The following is a 20166-nucleotide window of genomic DNA, read 5'->3' on the forward strand; positions in this document are numbered from 1 at the left end:
CTTTAAAAAACCAGCAGAGAGCAGCAGAAAAGTGGTGCTAAAGAACTGACACCGAGCATTTGTCTTTATTTGCTGCTCTTTGCCCTGTTGTTCTTTAAAGCGCCAGTGTGGCAACAACCTCAGAGGCAAGACCCTTGGACTGCACAGTTATTTGTCATAAAAGTCATTCCCTCACAGTCGTGACGCTCCATAGAAAATACTTAGACTTCATAGTCAACAACTAGGGGCCTGCCTAATAGTGCTGCCAAACCTTCCCGGTTTGGTCTGGAGTTCCGTGGAAATACAGCGCTTTTCAACTGAGATTGTACTCACACAGTAGGGACTGTGCAGAGATGAGTGGCTTTCTGGACTATGGCATTGGATGAGCACTCATGAAAATAAGTGCTGGAGGCATTTCTGGCTCTGTAAATGCAGTCAATATCATAATCAAAGCAGTGGTGTACAGTAGTACCTAAGGGGTAAAAAAAGAGCAAGAAAATGTATACACAGGTAACCATAGATCAAAAACTCAAAGCGCTGGCTAAAGCGTAAATCAGAGTCCACAGATGCAGAGACATGATACTCCTGGGTCCCATTGTGACATAGCTACGAGGCTTTGAGACCACCGTCCATGGGAAAATTGATTGAGCCAATGCGGAGAATTCCAAAAGTAAAAAAGTATGAAAGAACAACATTCTAGAACACTGCTGTGCGTACGCGTACATGTTTTGCACTCTAATAGACGCTAAAGGCCTATCTACACAATTGAATGTATGCAAAATGATAACATTTCCTGTCACTACTGGGAAGGGCAATATAGGGGAATGACTTGAAACTTGAGAAACTTTTCTTTCATGGTGTGATGATAACGTCCATAAAGAACCATATTATAATTCCAGCATGTTATCAAGCATGAATTTAGGAAAAAGTCAAAAGATCTGTTTTATTTCAACATTTTGACTGATACAGTGTCTCTCAACCGTATTGATACAGCTAAGTGAGTGGGGAGGAGATTTCTGACAAGGCTGCACGGTTACTGGTTAAGAAGGACAGATACATTTGGCCGAACTTCACTGCAGCCCGACTGAATACTGCTCCAATAACAGATAAAAATGAGTTGAAAATGTGAAGAAAATGCTGAAGAGTTCCTTCCACGTGAAACAAGCACAATGCCTCTCTTTGAAACTGAGAGAGTTTGACAGGCACTCCTCTCCAATGCTGAAATAACAGTTACAGTACCTTAATGAACGCTCACTTTAGTCGCTTGCTGGGGACACTTATCTTTTTTTAGAAGCATTGCAAAATGTACATGTTTCCCAAAGGTTACTATGGAAAACAAAGATTTCCTTTTCTTTCAAAAGTTTTCCTGTCCTGGAGGGAGGGAAAAATTGTATACATTAAATAAAAATATCCCCGATGACACATTTTCTCAATACCAGCAGGAACCATCCAATGAAATTTTTATGAAATGTCTCTAAATGTTACTATCCCATAATCTATTTAATGTCACTTCTGCACTACATCACTTCTGACAGGCTGTTAGCCTGTGGCACGCTAACCATTAAAGGCCTGTTTTTCTACTTCCTGCAAAGCTGCATCTGCCAGGGCACTCTCCAGTCCACCAAGAAACTACCATACATGCATGTCACTGAAATGTTTGGCAACAATTAACACACAATGTATAAACCAACCAACCATGTGTCTACGGCAGATCATATAGTTATGCCAGGTAGCCAAGTCATTCCAAACTTGGTTTATCTCTGCCGTGTCCATTGAGCTGCACGGTGCATGTCAGCCTCGGGATTACTTTCAGCAAGAACGCAGGAACTAGGAGCAGGGGAGGAAGTGGTGAGGATTTCCAACACAGGACTGCCTGGATAATTTGTTCTTGCTATCATGGAATTCAAGATTGAGGAAACCCACTAACGGTTTGAATAAATGTTGTTTCCAATGATGATGCTGAATCAAAATGGAAAACTGACTGGACTTTCAAAAAGTCATCAATGTAAGGGAATTGCGGACTTTACGTAGAATTTAGGTTAGTTGTCAACTCAACCAAAACTAGATGCTGAAATTAAGTCCGTGCCCGGTGGGAATGCTCTCGATAATGTCCATATGAAGTGCAAAGGGACAGAGGATCCATTCATAGCTACCAGACAAACCAAATTTACAGCACAGCCTCATCTATATCACTCATCTAAAGGATGCTTTTTATCTCCCGCAGCAAAACAGATATCACAATTTATCATACATTCCACATTCAGAGCACACCTAACCAGTAGCACAAGTGAACTCACAGAGGACTCTGGCAGCCATGGAGAACGCAGATACAAATATACACTGTAAATAACACATTTGGTCAACCAGTAATTATTTAATATAAGAGCGGACTAAAAACCAAACAGATGCTCAAATATCTATTATGCATATTAAAAGAGCAGGTTTAGTTGTGCATCTGGCTACAGCGAGTATGAGTGGACACATCTGTTAGCCACCCATTTAAATCAGATAAGGGCACTGGGCAACAGCAGCAGGGTACCATGAGGCTGATGGACAGATGTTTGGATTAGTCCTGTGTTGATCGCTAGGAAATGATTTTCAATGGTGGCAGAAGAAAACTAGGAAGGATGTTATTTAGGATATTGATCTTGACTTTATTGATATGTCTTGAAGTTTCCTGACTGAACCTATGCCTATTTGCTAAAAGTGTACTTGTATAGCCTGTACAAAATTGAGATAATGTAGAAGAGAAGCCATTGTGGAATATTTCTGTTTGCTTAATCTAGTTGGCTGGACATAGGATACTATGACTGCAATTGCTGGTCAACTACATAATCAGCAAATCCAGGGGGGATTATGATAGGGAGTCAGCGCAAGGGATTAGGCTACCAAACATCTGCACGCACTGATCGGCATGGTGGCACACAGCTACTGACTCATAGAATACATACTTCCAGCATAACAGCTCCCAAACTAAATCAACACTCCTGGCAAATCAGTGGCCTCATTTATCAAACATGCATAAATGTCTCACTAAATTCTGGTGTACTTGGAGATTCTAGGATTTGCGTGGGCAATAAATTAGTGTGATTTATCAAACCGTCACATGCAACATATCATACTATCTTTCTGTGCTTGTGAACGAGTGCTACAACCCTGCCTGGGAAATGCCCTCCATTCACCTTTAATGGTAACAAAAATGCCCCCCATTCACCTTTAATGGCAACAGAAATGCCCTCATTTGCTGTACGATCTGGAGATGTTGGAACTGGATCAAGACAGTTTGTAAAAGGGCAACGGCAAACTTGATCACATTTATGTAGAGGTGTGGTCAGAATGTTTTAATCTTTTGTAGTGACATTTTTAAACAAAAAAAATGCATGTGGCCTATAGCCAGTGCCAAACACTGGGGGTGCATTCTGCAAGATTGATTGTCTATTGAACTATTTTAAAGTAGATACTGTTTACAGCCCACACTTTTATGCAAAAGACGAATTGTTGTTCAACAATTTTGTTTATCAGTACATGATTATGTTTCCTGCCTTGGGATAGGCTCTGAGATTAAATAGGCTGTGATCAAGCGCTCCTATCACATAGCAAAACTGTAGCCTACCCATACTGTCAAATATTTTTAAATAGGCTACTGGTCTATTTACTTTCGAGCAAGGTGGGCTATTGAATGAGCGATGGATAAATGGTAGCCTAATATTTGTTGTGTAGCGAGAATAACCCAGTCATGACAGAAAAGGAGAGACATCCTGCAATATGATTATGATTTAGGTCAATATAGTAAAATTAAATAAATATATTAGGCGTCATGCTGCTATGTGATCTCCTTACCAATGGCAAATGTAAATGTATCTGTTTTATCATTATGCCTACGTTTTAATATGTTATTAGCCTACCATTATTATAATTGCCTTGCATCAAACACCTTCATTTCCCCCAACATATTGCTTGCAATACAGTTGCTCAACCAATAGAAGTTGCGGTAAGCATGGTCTGAGATTTGCGTGGACGTATATACGCACACTTTCCCGTCAAGTTCAAAATGGATAAATACCAACCTTTGTGGGTAAACTGGTGCGCACGCACCTTTGATAAATGAGGCCCCAGATCATTACAACTCCAAGTGGGTTACGCGCGCGTAAAATGCATGGGGGACCCTGTTTACTGATGTAAATATGGGATAACACTAGTAGGATATGGGTTATGAGTGTTCACGGGAAAGTTACAGAGGTGCCTTTTCACCTGCAGTGTGGGCTATAAGCCTGTACGGGCTTAGGCTACTACAGTTTCGAACACTGATTGAACAATTCCACGTGAATGAAATGCAATTACAAACAAGGCTAAAGCAAATAAATGAACTATTTTCACAATAAAGAGTATATTCGATTGGGACACAGGTAACAAGATATAGTCTAGCATAATAATGAGAATAGTAATAATAGCCTAATAATAATAATAACAATATTCTTACCGTATGCGTAATTATCCCTGCAATTTGCATTTCATTTAAATAATCCGTGTTTCGATACTCCTAACAAAATTCTGTACACATACATTCACTGTTGAATCGTGGCGACGCTGTCGGCGGCTGAATATGCACTATGAATATTCCTCCCTCACTCGAGAGTGCAAGGCATGTAGGCTATCCCCGACCGAATACATTAAAATAGTAGCCTATTTTATGAATGTCGCTTTCGTTGTTTGCAATGTAGTTAAAGAGTGCACAGTTTAACAGGAGCTCCCCGAGACTGTTATCTAAATATACTTACTGTGATGCATCATTTTCCTTCCTCTAACCGGAGCAGAGCAGGCACACGAGCTGTCCTCGGTGAGGCACTCACTGCACCGAGCATCCAAGCGGAACAGACCCTTCTGGGTAGTCTAAGCGGTCGAGTAATAATAGAGCAATTCTTTCAGCTGGGCTCTAATACAAAATAACTACGCGATCTGTAAAACACTCCAATTCAGCAATACGCGGAAAGTATTGTAAACTAGTACGATTCCCACTGATTAGGAAAGTAGTAGCATGCCATTAGCGCATAAATCATTCTACCTTATCCTACAGTGGCGTGAGCTGGCACAAGAGGGGCTGGGGGCACCTCCCACATACTTAGGACTTGTCTGAGGAAATCTGGTACAATAACTTTAAAGTTCACTTAAATCATTATACGGGTAGTGTAACTATATTGTCAAGACTGTGATATTAGGCTACCCTATAAGATGAAACAAAGAGCAATTCAAACGTTATGAAGGTATTCTTGTTTCCAACTACCAACAACACGAGAATTGTTCATATAGAACTTTTTGGGTGGGCTTTTTTAAAACATATTTTCTATACAATAGTTTCAGTAGTAGTGTTTTTAGGGTTTTTGTTAACTCAATAGTGTCTGAAACCAGCAATCAGGCAGGTAATAACCTGAGGTTTATCCTTCCAGAACAAGGTTTAGTGTCCTCATGGTAAATGTATCAGCCTATAACCCTGGAAAAGGCTACACCCAGAATGCATTAGGTGATCAAATATTTATATCTTCTTAATGAGATCACATCTCACCATCCGGATATTGCATTTTCCATTCAATACCATGAAATTCCCCTCAATTAAGCAGAACTGGCTGATGGAATCGATATTTACCATTGACAACAATGAGATGGTTTAAGGGATACAGAGATGTACCCGGGGAGCAGGAGGTCCATGAGGTCAGTTGAAGAACTTTAAGCCTTTAAATCTACATCTTAATCAATGAACTGATTCTATCGACACCTGTGACTCCTAGTTACCAGTCCATAGACACAAGTCTGTATTGCCAGGAGCGTGAAGTCAGTGGTTTGATCATATTATTGAAGTCTCTCTCTCTCTCTCTCTCTCTCTCTCTCTCTCTCTCATCCTCTCGGGAACATACAACAATCCACTAGGTGGCAACAAGATTTCAAGTGAGTTGTCAAAATAAGACCTTTGTGCCAGAGGTAATTGTCAGTAGCCTACCATAATGAAATTTAAATTCAGTTATTGTTTATGTATTTTTATCTAGACTATGCATGCAATAACATTGACTTGTTCATTCATACATAGTAATAATGTACTTAAAACATTGACAAATTGTCTTTGTCTGTCTGTCTACAGTAGCTTGATATCTATTCAACGTAGATGTATAAATTGAATGAAATACATAAGTATGCCTCACCTAATTAATTCAACTTTGATCAATTATTTTTCCATTATCCTCATAGAAGCCTTAATTATAGTAAGTGGGATTTAAGAAAATCTACTCCTTATAAAATAGTAAATGAAAAAAAAGGTGATAATTAAGTAGAAGTAGATGAAATTCCCAGTGGGCATTGCAAAGAAGCTGGGACGGAAAAGAGCTTCAGTACAGAGGACACAGTGACCATAACCAACATAGTTAATGTGTAGATCTTATGTCTGTTTGTAAAATATATTTAACTATAATATTATATGATTTAAAATCTTCAGGTGATTTTGGATATTTCCCATGATTCTCCTGCCGCTATGAAAATGCCGTTTTAAAAGTATTTCCCTGTTGAGCTGTAAGCAACGTCTTTGTGGTCTTTCACTCTGAGCTTGACTAATGATTGCTTTGCCAAGACATTTAACCCCAGACTATCTGTCTTCTCGCTAAGGATAGAAAAGTCTCTGAACCATGAAATAGAACCAGTTGTACTCCACAATGGTTATAGAGTTTTCACCATGCGCCAGAATAAATACTTTAGATTCGGTTATTAAAGTAGGAATCCGCAGGTCGTGGGTGACCCCAAAATAAAAAAAAGGATCAATCCAGAAACACTGGAATTAATTTTGAAAGGTGGAAGAGTGACGCTGAAATGGCCACCGTTCTCATGGATTGGTAGGTAAGTGTTGGGTTTCGTGTTTAGCCTGCTAGCTACGTTAGCAGTTAACCTTAGTATGTTTAATGTTCATGCTAGTTAACACGGCTACTTAGCTAGTTAGCTAACGTCATCTGTATTCGGACTGTTACACTGCATAAACCTCACAAAATGACCAATTTCTTTATTCAACTACCTAACTTTAGCTAACTGAAGCTAGAGATGCGATTTGATGACATGACAGTGTGTTTGGTTTGAGAGGAATATAGAGGAATGACATTACATTGTACCGTGTACTATTTAAGTAACAATTTGTTTAATGTTTTCCCACACCGAGCCAACAACCCCCACAGACTCGGACTCGTCCCTTCTATCCCACTACCAACCAAGCAAGAGTTTCTCCAGGAACATTTCGTTCAAAAGAATGGCAAACATTACTCTCATTACAAGTATTTTCCCTTTTCCTAAAGAAACTTGAGAAATGAATATACAATGACATTGACTTAGAATCAATACAATGAGGCCATTGAAACGTGAGCTAATAAGTGATTTCAATGCATTTCAGTGATATGATTTTTTTAAATTTCCCATCAGCATCAACACTGCCTGAGTAACAGAACCATGGATGACTTGGCCTACTTCCTGCATGTTAAAAAACTAAACACATAAATCTCTGTTATGTAAAAATCCATGTTTTTATTTTAATTCACAATTAAAAACGTTACAAGGTAAAAGTGACTGTTTAATAAAAAATGGGACAATTACAATGACACCTGAACACATGTAGAACTTACATCACACGTACAAGGCAGGACATATAAAGCTAGTTACCAGCTCCCAGGAAAAAATGCCTACATGGTGCCGCAGAGAATCACGGAAAGAGGCTAGTACTCGCCACACACAGCATCTTGGAATGACGACCGTGTTGACAGGTCCCACACCTCCAGGCCACAAATTGTTATGCGCTGCTCCTGGTTCCCACATTTTACCCCCTACTAGGTGGTCATCAGAGCCTGTATGACATCAATGTATCCTACGGCCCAGCTACAGAGCTTCAATTCTCAATGGCGCGTTCATTCTATCTTGTGAATTGAAATAATGAGAAATAAAGTTGATTTGATTGGTTTCTGGTGTATCAGGTAGAATGTCACGTTGACACAATGCTGATGACGACACATGTAGTGTAGCTGAAGGGTTGTTCATCATCATCTACAGTATGACTGACTTTGTTTCCTCCACCCAACAGATCCAAGCTATTCTGTGCATTATAGGTCACACAGAATCACAACCTGTTGACTACAGCTAAATGGGGGGGGAAGGGGGGGCATTACTACCAAATAAGTCAGTGTCACAACAGTGTCCTTTGCATACATAGGATGTGGTGTTGTGCTGTAACGTGTCATGCTAATGTGACCATCCTATTACTTGATGGCCCATAGTCTACCAACATGTCATGCATATGAGCCATTGTTTACTCAGCCAATTCACCCAGTATTGGCTGGGGAAGGCCATCATTGTAAATAAATAAGAACTTGTTCTTAGCTGACTTGCCTGGTTAAATAAAAAAAATGTCTCAAGATGATGTGGAAATTGGCTGCTAGGGGCAACAGTGAGTGCTGTTACCTTCAAGTAGGTTTTGGTTTTGCTAGGGGATGGTGGATGTGTGTAAAAAGTGGTATAACGTTATTTTTGGTTTAAGCCTATCCCAACCTTAACAATTTGGAGTTGATGCCTAACCTTTGAAATTTGACGTTTAAGAAACATGGATGAACGTCTAATTCTGACGTGAGACTGTGAGAGCTAGTTGTGTTTACTTGACTGACCAAGTTGGATATTCATTCAGTCCTTCAAGTTGGGAAGTTCACAGCAGGAATCAATGCAATGCTATATAGGCAATATGCTGAACAGGCAAACAGAGCTTCATGTAGCTAACTACTTTGGTTGATTACTAACCAAATATTTATTGAATCACATAGCATATCAAATAATTCCTTGTTTTTTTTGTACCTGGTACCCCACCAGTTTATCTGCAAACAGTTAGGCCTTTGTTTGCTCTGTGTTTGTTTCTGGTAACTAATGTTAAGCTTGCAAGTGACTTCACTTCCTCTCCAGCTCTGGGGCCATGGCAGCAGGGTCATTCAGTTAGGCGGGATTTAGCCAAAGACACACCTTGCTGAGAAGGCCAGCCCAAGGCGGCTCAGGGCGCAGACCCCTTGTAATTGTATTTATTATGGCTCCCCATTAGCTGCTGCCAAGGCTACTCTTCCTGGGGTCCAGCAAAATGAAGGCATTAAAATGAAGGCAGTAAAACCCTTGCTTTCGTTCAAAGAGAAAACACAACACCATTTTCCCTACATTTACCCCCGTGCGGGCCAGCCCGGTAGCAATCGAGTTTCACCAATGAGCGTCAGCCCCTCACCATTTGAGTGACAGCTGGCAAGACACACAGTAGAGCGAGAGAGAGAGAGCAATGACGTGGTGCACATATCTGCACATTTGTGGTGCACATATCTGCACATTTGTGGCGTAGCACGCAATTTTCGGGGACCACCTTTGTCTCGTGGGCGCTACTTTCAGAACTACTGGTTCTGAAAAAGTATACAAAAGTACTGGAGAATATCTTTAAGCTGAGCTATTGCTGATTTGGGGTAAGGCCTCTGCCTCTACTGTTATAACTTATTTGTTTAGATATACTGTGACATAGCCTACTAATGGTGTGCCACAGCTTTGATTTATTTTATCCGCACACATGCATATTAAGATCTCTTTTATTACTCTCCATATGAAGGTTTGACTTTGGGAGCCACGAAAGCAGTGCAAGCAAAACACAAGCAGCTCTTCTGAAAACGGCATCTCGCGTTACATGGAAATCTGCTCTGATATCTCAAGCTTTTTTTTCCTGTGAAAGATCACACACGGGGTTGTGTGAAACCGAACTGTGAACAAGTGAGCACACATTGAGGTTTCAAAGAAGGGATAAAAGCATCCCATTCCAGTCTCTGAGCATCGTCCGCAGCTAGGGTCTCATTAGTCAAGCTTCCTCAGGAAGTCCTACTGTAATGTTATTTTATCAGGCTTTTTTATTGATGGATATGGGGTCATTACTAGGAATGGACAATATTTCCTGTCCAGTCATAATTAAGTCATGGTGCTGCATGAATTCATCAGTAAGGTTATAGTTTGACTGACACAGCTGGCAAAAGCCTTCTGGAAATCTCTGTCCTCTGCCTCAGGGTGGTGTTGGGCTTGGCTCTATTGGTACATCCCTTTCTCTCCTTTTGATAATACCCCAAATACTTGAAATGTTGTCTAGACAGCGAAATGGCATGCTTTTGTATTGCAGCCCTGGTGAATAGACTCCCTAAACCCTCTACTTACTGAATATATTAATGGGAATCACATCATCTTGGAGTTTGGGGGAGAGTGGTGGCGGCTGGGGTAAAATGGGGGTGAGGGGGAATTAGGGTGCATGGGGGGGGGGTGCATGTATATTAAGGTGGACTATGTCACCAGCAGCTCAGCATTTAAGCAAATGTTGTCTGCCTGGCATTGCTGTCACCTTGTTTTGGTCATTAAAAGGCTGGGCCACCATAAGCTGCTCGGTAGATTTAACGAGAAATGCTCTCAGTGTGCTTTCCTGTGAAGAAGGAAAATCTTGACACAGGAAACTTTAAGGGTCCTTATGTTGACATCTTTAGTACAACTACTTTCATTTGTTATGGGATATATGCTGAATGCCTCAGTGGATTCCTACCGGCTCTCTCTATAATTAACAAAACAGTTCTAGGCCGCAAGTCACCGGACAAAATAAGTCTACAGAGACTGTCTCCTAAATCTGTGCTGTGTGCAACACATAAATGCTGCTGTTGAAGACAATAAACAGAAGAGACAGTTAAATCTCTATTTATCCCTGGATGCGAGAAATAACCTTGTTTTATGGGCTGTGCCTCAATGCAGAAAATTAGTTCCTGAAAAAGTAATTAGCAACTTGCTTCCTTTATAGGGTGGCATGGCCCCTTGTGCCCAATATTACCCACGTTCCTCTGAAGAATCTTTTTCTTGGCATACGCCCAGCACGGGACAAGTCAGGGTGGAAAGACAGAAATGCAAAAATTCCATGTGTGCCTGTTTGAGTTGATGCTTTGTTCCTGTCTTGTAGTCACAGTGTTCACTCAGTGAACGTTTTAATTGTTTTACTGTTCCATGTTCTTAATCTGGGTACTGTACAGAAGCTCGAGCACACAAACTATTAACTACTGAGCCAATCAATCATGCCTGTAGACCTCAGTCCAGTCTTGCAGGCTTTAATCTGTTAAACCACAGCTCACTTGAAAAGGCAGAACAAAACCCTTTTGGGTCATGCCAGAGGCTCTATACTACATGCTTTCGCCCTTGAACACAATAAGAGGCTTTTGACCTGAGGGCTGAGCAAACAGACAGCATTTGGAAATTGTGGCATTGATTGCATGAGAGCTGGCACTGTCTCATACGTCTAGACTTCGCTCCTAGAGATAATGGGGAACATTACTCACATGGTTGTACCATGTGACGCATTGAATGCCAGGCTTGAGAGAGGAAAAAGTCAATAGAGTTGATAGAGCCATATATGAGGAAAAATATCTTCAAGGCAGATACAGTAATGACACTTTCTTCTTAAGTGAACTTGTCAGTCAATTACGTGAAAAAGTTCTGCAATCAATTTAGACACAAAAGAGGTGAGCTAGATGTGGAAATGAAAAGTGGTTGAGAGGTGTTGAACGTATATCAGCTCTTGATACAAGTTTCTTGATATACTGCTGACATACTGTAATATGCAAAAGTACCTACATTTTTCAAAGAGTAGAACAATTTGGAAAATGACAAGTAAATGACATTTCATTTTATTTGACTACAAATGAATAGGGATCTTACCCTGGATAATGGCCCTCAAATGATGCTTTGTGCCTGCCATCTTTAAAGTCATGTTTATAAATGGGAGAAAAGAGGAGAACTGACAACCTAATAGATCTGTGAAGGAAAATCAAAGGTGTACACTGATCCCCAACAGAGTATGGGTAACAATAATTGAATACCCTTTTCACCTTACTGAGCCGAATTGACCCAGGTAGAGCTGTACTGCACTGGCCTGGTTACGCCTACACTATAGTTGCTGGAACAGTGCTGGAAGGGACCATTTGAAATGTTAATATCAGAGCCACCACTGTACACTCTTAGAAAAAAGGTTTCCAAAAGGGTTATTCGGCTGTCTCAATAGGTGAACCCTTTTTGGTTCCAGGTCGAACCCTTTTGGTTCCAGGTAGAACCCCCACAGAGAGTTCTACATGGAACCCAAAAGGGTTCTCCAGTGGGGACAGCCGAAGAACACTTTGAGGTTCTAGACAGTACCTTTTTTTTTCTAACAGTGTACAGGTTGGGTTGAATTTCTAAGCCTCTTAGCAGAAGGGACAGACCACAATTTGTTTTCCTGTCTCTCGTCACTATCGTTTCTAAGAGATGCAATAAACCGAGTTGTCTCTAATAACACCATGAGAGCTTTGTTATCTGTGATATGCTATGATAATTTCCTCTTCCTTTCCCCAATAAACTCATTTGAAAAAGGATGTAACGGCCTGTAAAGCTCTTTGTTATCTTCGATCATTTCTCATTAACTCGTAATGAACAACTCAAGGATGAGCTGAAATATTAGACAAATAATTAGAGAGAAACTCATGCGGAGTCTGCTTAGGTCACAGTGCACCTCACAATTAAAGCTCTGTGCCTTATGCTGTACTGTATATGCAAATGAACATGTTAATTAATTACTAGAATTGTACAAGTTGTGCTATGTCTTTCCCTCAAGGATGTTTTTGAGTAAAAAAAAACATGGAACACTCCAAGCTTTTCTAAAGATGAAAGTCTCTAACCTGTGGAGCTTGAGAAAATGCAGCAGGATATATACTGGATAAACCCGTCGCTCCATTGAGTACAGTGATGGTTTTTCAAGATCGGGGAAGGATCATAAACAGCGGCAGAAAGAAGGTGGTAGGAAAAAGTGTACTGTGTTAAGGCGTGCCACCCCATCGCCCTCGAGTGACGCGTTGATGTTCATTTCCCTGCTCACTGTAGCACATCTCATCTCATCAGGCCTTTCCAGGTGCAGCCTCTTGAGCAGTCCCTCCTCGGCGTCAGCCTGGCCCAGGGAGCTGCCTGCCGGAGCTGACTGGTTGAGGACACGCTAACAAGGGTATGTGGAGGGTATGTGTGCTAATGCTCACAACGTACACAGGGGACATGCTGTGATGTGGGGCCTGGATAAATCTCAGGAGTGTATCCACTGAAGCACATAGGATCACACTGGTCTTTGTTCAAACATACTCTGTATTGGCTTGGACACGACTACACTGTACCTGTAATTGCCCTAGAGCCATTCCAAAGTGTCAGATTCCGATGTAATGTTAATTAAAACTCTATTAATTGGATAGAGTATGCATAAGACAGCTGAAAAACAGTCATTTGTAAGTCAACCCCCTGATGAGCAAGCAATACATACACCATTGAACAGGCAGACGGCAGCAAAACAGGAGTGCATTATTTGGCTGTGCACCACTAGGCTTCATTAAAAAGTAATTGGGCATATGCGGAACAACTTTGTGAACCTTTGTAATCGGTCTTCTGGGAAATTCCTCATTGAGGTCACGAGAGTTAGATTGCCACTAGCATGGATATAAACATACCATACCATCAGTGTTGGGGATGCAACTCTGAAAATATAGTTTACCAAGCTACCAATTACTTCTCAAATCAAAGTTTATTTGTTGCGTACACAGATTGGCAGATGTTAAAGCATGTGTAGCAAAATAATTGTGTTTCTAGCAGTGCAGTAAGTATCTAACAGTACAATACTAGTTCACAAAAAAAAGATGAAGAAACAAGAAATTAAGAAATATCAGAAGCACCAATGTCAGAGTCCTGAATATAAATGTACAGTGGCTTCAGAAAGTATCAAATCAAATGTTATTTGTCACATGCGGCGAATGCAACAGGTGTAGATCTTACTGTGAAATGCTTACTTACAAGCCCTTAACCAACAATGCAGTTCAAGAAAAAGAGTTAAGAAAATATTTAGTAGCATTAATAGTATGCATACCCCTTGACTTATTCCAAACGTTGTTGTGTTACAGCCTGAATTCAAAATTGATTGGATTTTTTTCTCACCCATCTACACACAATACCCGATAATGACAAAGTGAAAAACAAGATTTTTGACATTTTTGCATATGTATTGAAAATTAAATACAGAAATATCTAATTTACATAAGTATTCACAGCCCTGAGTCAATACTTTGTAGAATACTTTGTAGAATAACCTTTACAGCTGTGAGTCTTTCTGGGTAAGTCTAAGAGCTTACCACACATGCATTTTGTAACATTTGCCCATTATTCTTTTCAAAATTCTTCAAGCTCTGTCAAATTGGTTGTTGATCATTGCAAGACAACTATTTTCAGGTCTTGCCATAGATTTCTAAGTAGATTTAAGTCAAAACTGTAACTCGACCACTCAGGAATATTCGCTGTCTTCTTGGTAAGCAACTCCAGTGTAGATTTGGCCTTGTGTTTTAGGTTATTGTCCTGCTGAAAGATGAATTAATCTCCCAGTGTCTGGTGGAAAGCAGACTGAAGCAGGTTTTCTTCTAGGATTTAGCCTGTGCTTAGCTCCATTCCGTTTCTTTTTATCATGAAAAACTCAATAGTCTTTAACGATTACAAGCATACCCATAACATGATGCAATCACCACTATGCTTCAAAATATGGAGGGTGGTACTTAGTGATGTGTTGTATTGGATTTTCTCAAAACATAACACTTTGTATTCAGGACATAGTCATTCAAAATTCATATTAAACACTTTTATTGCACACAGAGTGTGTCCATGCAACTTATGTGACTTGTTAAGCAAATGTTTACTCCTGAAATTGAGGCTTGGTATAACAAAAGGGTTGAATACTTATTGACCCAAGACATTTCAACTTTTCATTTTTAATTCATTTGTAAACATTTCGAAAAACGTAATTCCACTTTGACATTATGGGGTATTGTAAACTCACAGATCTTCATTGTAAAGGGTTTAAACACTGTTTCCCATGCTTGTTCAATGAACCATAAACAATTAATGAACATGCACCTGTGGAACGGTCGTTAAGACACTAACAGCTTACAGACGGTAGGCAATTAAGGTCACAATTATGAAAACTTAAGACACTAAAGAGGCCTTTCTACTGACTCTGAAAAACACCAAAATAAAGATGCCCAGCGTCCCTGCTCATCTGTGTGAACATGCCTTATGAATGCTGCAAGGAGGCATGAGGACTGCAGATGTGGCCAGGGCAATAAATTGCAATGTCCATACTGTGAGACGCCTAAGACAGCGCTACAGGGAGACAGGACGAACAGCTGATCATCCTCGCAGTGGCAGACCACGTGTAACAACACCTGCACAGGATCGGTACATCTGAACATCACACCTGTGGGACAGGTACAGGAGGGTAACAACAACTGCCAGGAACGCACAATCCCTCCATCATTGCTCAGACTGTCCGCAATAGGCCGAGAGAGGCTGGACTGAGAGCTTGTAGGCCTGTTATAAGGCAGGTCCTCACCAGACATCACTGGCAACAACATCGCCTATGGGCACAAACCCACCGTCGCTGGACCAGACAGGACTGGCAAAAAGTGTTCTTCACTGACGAGTTGCGGTTTTGTCTCACCAGGGGTGATGGTCGGATTCGCGTTTATCGTCGAAGGAATGAGCGTTACACCGAGGCCTGTACTCTGGAGCGGGATCAATTTAGAGGTGGAGGGTCTGTCATGGTCTGGGGCGGTGTGTCACAGCATCATCGGACTGAGCTTGTTGTCATTGCAGGCAATCTCAACGCTGTGCATTACAGAGAAGACATCCTTCTCCCTCATGTGGTACCCTTCCTGCAATCCAAGATGGCGTAGCAGTCAGACGTCTTTGTCCTGTCGTGTCCCTTGTATATATCTTTTTACATCTTTTTCTTCGCATATCTTTTAAAAATATTTTCCTAAACCTCAACTTCAAAATACTCTCCTGCAACCCCAATGTGGCGTGGATCAGTTTTTTTTTCTTCTAAAGTATTTCTATTTACTTCAGATCTGGAATCCCTCAACTGAAGCTAGCCAGCTAATTACCTACCAGCTATCAGTCAGCAAACCATTGCTAGCGGTCATCAGCTAACCTTTAGCTCGGAAAGCTCTCGCCAGTTCGAACAACGTGACTCAAACCAGAACTTTCTTTTTTTCTCCATATCCCCGGTGACTACTCCTGGCTAGCGTTTCCATCCCGGAGCAAGCACCAATTAGCCTGAAGCTAGCCCGGCCAGGGCTCCTGTGCTACCACCGAAGCCCACTCCTGGGCTACAATATCCGGACCCCTTCTATTGCCGGTACGGGGCACGGAACCCTGCCGATCCTCTACGACTGGAATACCGACATAATCTGCCTGAGGATTCCAACAGGCCCCTCAGGCGCGACGTCCGCTGAAGGCCCATTCTGCTAACCACAACCTGCTAGCTACCTAGAGCTACTTGGAACCCTACTAATTCCACGACTGGTCTACCACCATCGTATCGACGCCACCGCACAAAGAGGCAAAAACAGACTTACCCTCATTGCAACGTTCCCCAAAGGCTAACTGCTAGCTTGCTTGCCCCGGTCTGCTAACTGCTAGCTTGCCAGCCCCGGTCTGCTAACTGCTAGCTTGTTTAGCCCCGGCCTACTAACTGTTAGCTTGTTAGCAACGGCCTGCTAACTGTCTGAATCGCCGTGTCTCCAGTCAGCCCAACCACTCACTGGACCCTTATGTTCACTTGGCTACGCATGCCTCTCTCTAATATCAATATGCCTCGTCCATTACTGTCCTGGTTAGTGATTACTGTCTTATTTCACTGTAGAGCCTCTAGCCCTGCTCAATATGCCTTAACCAACCATGTTGTTCCACCTCCTACATATGCGATGACATTACCTGGTTTAAACGTCTCTAGAGACTATATCTCTCTCATCATTACTCAATGCCTAGGTTTACCTCCAATGTACTCACATCCTACCTTACCTTTGTCTGTACACTATGCCTTGAATCTATGCTTTCGTGCCCAGAAACCTGCTCCTTTTACTCTCTGTTCCGAACGTGCTAGACGGCCAGTTCGTATAGCTTTTAGCCGTACCCTTATCCTACTTCTCCTCTGTTCCTCTGGTGATGTGGATCCAGGTCCTGCAGTGTCAGATCCACCTCTACGCAGACGACACCATTCTGTATACTTCTGGCCCCTCTTTGGACACTGTGTTAACTAACCTCCAGACGAGCTTCAATGCCATACAACTCTCCTTCCGTGGCCTCCAACTGCTCTTAAACGCAAGTAAAACTAAATGCATGCTATTCAATCGATCACTGCCCGCACCAGCATCACTACTCTGGACAGCTCTGACTTAGAATACGTGGACAACTACAAATACCTGGGTGTCTGGTTAGACTGTAAACTCTCCTTCCAGACTCACATTAAGCATCTCCAATCCAAAATTAAATCTAGAATTGGCTTCCTATATCGCAACAAAGCATTCTTCACTCATGCTGCCAAACATACCCTCATAAAACTGACCATCCTACCGGTCCTCGACTTCGGTGATGTCATCTATAAAATAGGCTCCAACACTCTACTCAACAAACTGGATGCAGTCCATCACAGTGCCATCCGTTTTGTCACCAAAGCCTCATACACTACCCACCATTGCGACCTGTACGCTCTCGTTGGTTGGCCCTCGCTTCATACTCGTCGCCAAACCCACTGGCTACAGGTTATCTACAAGTCTCTGCTATGTAAAGCCTCGTCTTATCTCAGCTCACTGGTCACCATAGCAGCACCCACTCGTAGCACGCGCTCCAGCAGGTATATCTCACTGGTTACCCCCAAAGCCAATTCCCCCTTTGGTCGTCTTTCCTTCCAGTTCTCTGCTGCCAATGACTGGAACGAACTGCAAAAATCTCTGAAGCTGGAGACTCATATCTCCCTCACTTGCTTTAAGCACCAGCTGTCAGAGCAGCTCACAGATCACTGCACCTGTACATAGCCCATCTGTAAACAGCCCATCTATCTACCTACCTCATCCCCATACTGTATTTATTTATTTATCTTGCTCCTTTGCACCCCAGTATCCCTACTTGCACATTCATCTTCTGCACATCTACCATTCCAGTGTTTAATTGCTATATTGTAATTACTTTGCCCCATGGCCTATTTATTGCCTTAACTCCCTTATCTTACCTCATTTGCACTCTCTGTATATAGACTTTTTGTTTTCTTTTGTTCTACTGTATTATTGACTATGTTTTGTTTATTCCATGTGTAACTGTGTTGTTGTATGTGTCGAATTGCTATGCTTTATCTTGGCCAGGTCGCAGTTGCAAATGAGAACTTGATCACAACTAGCCTACCTGGTTAAATAAAGTTGAAATAAAAAATAAATGTAAAAAATCCTGACATGATCCTCCAGCATGAGAATGCCACCAGCCATACTGCTCGTTCTGTGCATGATTTCCTGCAAGACAGGAATGTCAGTGTTCTGCCATGGCCAGCGAAGAGCCCGGATCTCAATCCCATTGAGCACGTCTGGGACCTGTTGGATCGGAGGGTGAGGGCTAGGGCCATTCCCCCCCAGAAATGTCCGGGAACTTGCAGGTGCCTTGGTGGAAGAGTGGGGTAACATCTCACAGGAAGAACTGGCAAATCTGGTGCAGTCCCAGAGGAGGAGATGCACTGCAGTACTTAATGCAGCTGGTGGCCACACCAGACACTGACTGTTACTTTTAATTTTGAACCCCCCTTTGTTCAGGGACACATTATTCAATTTCTGTTGGTCACATGTCTGTGGAACTTGTTCAGTTTATGTCTGTTGTTGAATCTTGTTATGCCCATACAAATATTTACACATGTTAAGTCTGCTGAAAAAATAAACACAGTTGACAGTGAGAGGACAATTCTTTTTTTTGCTGAGTTTATGTAAGCAGGTGACAAAACAAATCTACATTTAATCAAATTTAAATTCAGGCCCTAGCATAACAAAATTAGGAAAAAGTCAAGGGATGGGAATAGTTTCTGAAGGCACAGCAAATACGTGTATAGACAATTTGGACAATATATAAGTAGGAGAAAGGTCGTATAGCAGTAGCTACTGTATATGGATGAGCTACGTCAATAATACTGTATTTACATATAAAGTGAGTAAACAATTATCTTAATTTCTCAGAGATCAGGTTAAATTTCAACCAAATAATGTTGCAGGAATGTTATCTGTTTCTAACTATAGAAACGATTTCAGAACAAAGAACATTATGAAAACATTATTCAGTTGACCAGTATTAAATGACTCTATGTACATAGGGCAGCAGTCTCTAAGGTGCAGGGCAGACTACCGGTTGGTAGCCAGCTAGTGACAGGGACTAAGGTGCAGGGCAGGGTACCGAGCGGAGGCCGGTTAGTGATGACTGTTCACCAGTCTGATGGCCTGGAGCTAGAAGCTGTTTTTCAATCTCTTGGTCACAGCTTTCATGTACAGTACATGTACTGTCTCCGCCTGCTAGATGGTAGGCTTGGGTGGCTGAGATCCTTGATGACCTTCTGGGCCTTCCCGTGACACTGGGTGTTGTAACTGTCCTGGAGGGCAGGCAGTGTACCCTCTCTGGAGAGCCCTCACTGGAAGAAGTTAAAGGCCCAATGCAGCCATTTTCATCTCCATATCAAATCATTCCTGGGTAACAATTAAGTACCATACTGTGATTGTTTTTAATTGAAATGGTCCGAAAGAAACAAAAATGCTTCTTAGAAAGAACAATTTTTCAAGCAAGAATTGTTCTAGGACTGTCTGAGCGGGGAGGGGAAAACTGAAAACTAGCTGTTATTGGCAGAGAGGTTTGGAACTCTCTTTCTTATTGGTCTATTAACTAATGTACCATCTGGTGAAAATAATAATAATAGTAATAATAAAATAATAATAATGTATAACATTTTGTAAATAGCTTTTCATAGGGACTTGGGTCAGTTTTTACATACAGCTGGGTGTCATCAGCATAGAAGTGGAATGAGATTCCACACCGGCTAATGACACGACCTAGTGGGAGCATGTACAAGACAAAGAGGATGTGTCCAAGAACAGATACTGTTGTGACGTAGTGGGTCCGGGACCAGACTCAGTCCTTGGTCGTGTCATTAGCCGGCGTGGAATCTCATTCCACTGCTATACAAGACGGGTAGGCCAATGCAGTAAGCTGAATTCACTGTCATGTTCA

The 20166-nt window shown here is 41.7% G+C and overlaps 1 protein-coding gene and 1 long non-coding RNA gene across 4 annotated transcripts in view; one reads left to right on the top strand and one right to left on the bottom strand.

The window, feature by feature from the left end:
• cntn4 (contactin 4) overlaps positions 1-5084 on the bottom strand; it is a 170357-nt gene extending 165273 nt beyond the window's left edge. For 2 of the 3 annotated variants that reach the window (XM_014166358.2, XM_014166356.2), the window contains exon 1: positions 4758-5084. The gene's annotated coding sequence lies outside the window, so the exon portion shown is untranslated. Of the gene's footprint in view, positions 1-4459; positions 4726-4757 lie in introns of those variants that run through there. The other variant, XM_014166357.2, reaches the window with a different exon arrangement.
• Positions 5085-6484: 1400 nt separating this feature from the next.
• LOC106582787 (uncharacterized) lies at positions 6485-8033 on the top strand. The gene is made up of 3 exons (XR_001323387.1): positions 6485-6855; positions 7169-7280; positions 7426-8033. It is a non-coding gene; the product is annotated as an uncharacterized lncRNA (long non-coding RNA).
• Positions 8034-20166: the final 12133 nt, after the last annotated feature.

Source organism: Salmo salar, chromosome ssa22 (assembly GCF_905237065.1).
Source record: "Salmo salar chromosome ssa22, Ssal_v3.1, whole genome shotgun sequence".
Taxonomy (NCBI): Eukaryota; Metazoa; Chordata; class Actinopteri; order Salmoniformes; family Salmonidae; genus Salmo; species Salmo salar.